Below are 2,282 nucleotides of genomic sequence, written 5' to 3'. Positions count from 1 at the left end.
TTTGATTCCACATCTCACATCCAGGTCATGCTGATGTAAAAGGTGGATCCCATGGTCTTGGGCAGCTCTGCTCCTGTGGCTTTGCAGGGTACAGCCTTTCTCCCAGCTGCTTTCATGAGCTGGCAATTAGTGTCTGTGGCTTTTCCAGGTGCATAGTGCAAGCTGTCTGTGGATATACCATTCTGGGGTTTGGAGGATGGTGGCCCTCTTCTCACGGCTCCACTAGGCAGTGCCCAGTGGGGACTCTGTGTGAGGGCTCTGACCCCACATTTGCCTTCTGCACTGCCCTAGCAGAGGTTCTCCATGAGAACCCCACCCCTACAGCAAACTTCTGCATACAAGTGTTTCTGTATATCTTCTGAAATCTAGGCAGTGGTTCTCAAACCTTAATTCTTGACTTCTGTGCACCCGTGAGTTTAATACCACATGGAAGCTACCAAGGCTTGGGGCTTGCACCCTCTGAAGCAACAGCCTGAGCTCTATGTTGGCTCACATCATGAATTTGTATGAACTGTCAGCTCAACATAAGTTTTACAGCCATTTGCTTCATTTAACGTGTCATATCAGCCACCTACTTGGTTTTCTTGGAAACTTTGAATTTGTAAACCACAATTACCTAGTATTGATTATTATTATATAACTGTTAAGAATACCATTTAGGAACTCCTGTGGTAGATTCTCCACATTTTTCCTTCATATATCTTTTTATTAATATCTTTGAACTTCTTTAGGCAATAAGCAGTAGAAGAATTTTATCAAAATTCTTTAAAAAAAAACAGAGTTAGATATGGACAGGCAATGAATTTGAGAGAAATGAACAATATAGGACTTGCTCATTATTATTATTGTGAATAAAGCCTGAGTTACATAATCCCTTCAATTTTTTGTGTGTGTGCTTTTCAGGGACATTATCTTATGTATGCATGGATATCTGTGAATATATGTATATATATGTATATTTTTAGATAAATTTAACTTTTCAACGAGTCTTCACTCAATTATCGCTGGTTGTTTGGAGAAGGTTGTCATTCTTTTTAATCTGTCTTTTTTTCTTCCCAGTATAAACTATCTTGTAGTTGTCACATTTTACGTATTTCTGGGTTGAGAATCATTGTCTATATTTGTAGAATTGCATTCGGTATAGATAGCCTCATTCAGTATCATAATCAGTGATTTGCAAATTTTGGGAAGTCGGAATTCTTACAATGGATTGGTAGAGCTTTACTACCAGCCCCTTCAAGATTTTCATCCTCCAACTGCAGAACCAGGAAATTATCACTAATACAAATGGGAAAGAAAATATACATGCTGATAGTTACACAGGCTGTGAATAGTAAATTAGTATGTCATTTATTTTAGGTATTCAATGTTGCATAGTCATATTATAATTACGTAGCTTCTTTGTTTCTTTATAGGTTCCCAAAGAGTCTACAAATGTTGTCTCCTTAATCCTTGCAACGAACCTGAGCCATTGATTCAGTAAAATACTCAGTGGCACATGTTTGTTGTGGGGGTCAAAAGAGATAATCTCTACAGGCCTCATGGACATTGCAAACCATGTAAGTCATCAGTTATGTAGCTACTGCTGCTTCTCCTTCACCTCCTTGTAGTGACTCTAGTAGTAGAGTAATCATAGTGGTAGAGACTGTATTACTAGTACTTTGGTAAAAATGACAGCATGTTCAATAAACACCTTTTATTAGGTCAGAGATCAGAGGACAGGTAGCAGCAAGATGAATTTCTTCTTATTTTCTGTTTTTCTGAGGTTAATGTGGATGGTTTCTGTGAGGTTAACACTGCGTAGCAGTCTTAACGTTGTTCTATGATCACATGATTATCTGTGATTACTGTGATTATCTCTGCATTTCTGGTTTTTTCCATTTGCAAATGTATGTTCTACACATGTCCTCAATTGCTGTGACAAATCAAAACTGTTCTGTGATTATATGATTATCTGTGATTACTGCGATTATCTGTGCATTTCTGTGTGTCTTTTTCCATTTGCAAATGTACGATATATACATGTCCTCAATCACTGACAAATCAAAACTTTCGGATATCGTTTCTTTGGGAACAATTTGTTGTAGTTATGAAATGTGGAAATGCATATGAAAATCTGAACTACATATCTGCCAGGCATGTAGTCACTAAGCAAATTTTCCTGTTAGTACTACTGCAAGCAGTACTAGTACTATAACTAATGGTATCATTCCTAGTAACACTGCTATTATATTAGTACTAAGAAGAGTATCATCAGTTATCACTCATAGGATTTCACTGGT

General features: G+C 37.5%; 1 non-coding gene across 1 annotated transcript; it reads left to right on the top strand.

Moving 5' to 3' along the window:
• Nucleotides 1-1,443: 1,443 nt before the first annotated feature.
• Nucleotides 1,444-1,521, top strand: MIR891A (microRNA mir-891a). Its single transcript, NR_036002.1, has one exon. It is a non-coding gene; the product is annotated as a microRNA mir-891a (primary transcript).
• The last annotated feature ends 761 nt before the right edge of the window (nucleotides 1,522-2,282 follow it).

Source organism: Pan troglodytes, chromosome X (assembly GCF_028858775.2).
Source record: "Pan troglodytes isolate AG18354 chromosome X, NHGRI_mPanTro3-v2.0_pri, whole genome shotgun sequence".
Classification (NCBI taxonomy): domain Eukaryota; kingdom Metazoa; phylum Chordata; class Mammalia; order Primates; family Hominidae; genus Pan; species Pan troglodytes.
This window is presented reverse-complemented; position numbering and strand designations above follow the sequence as displayed.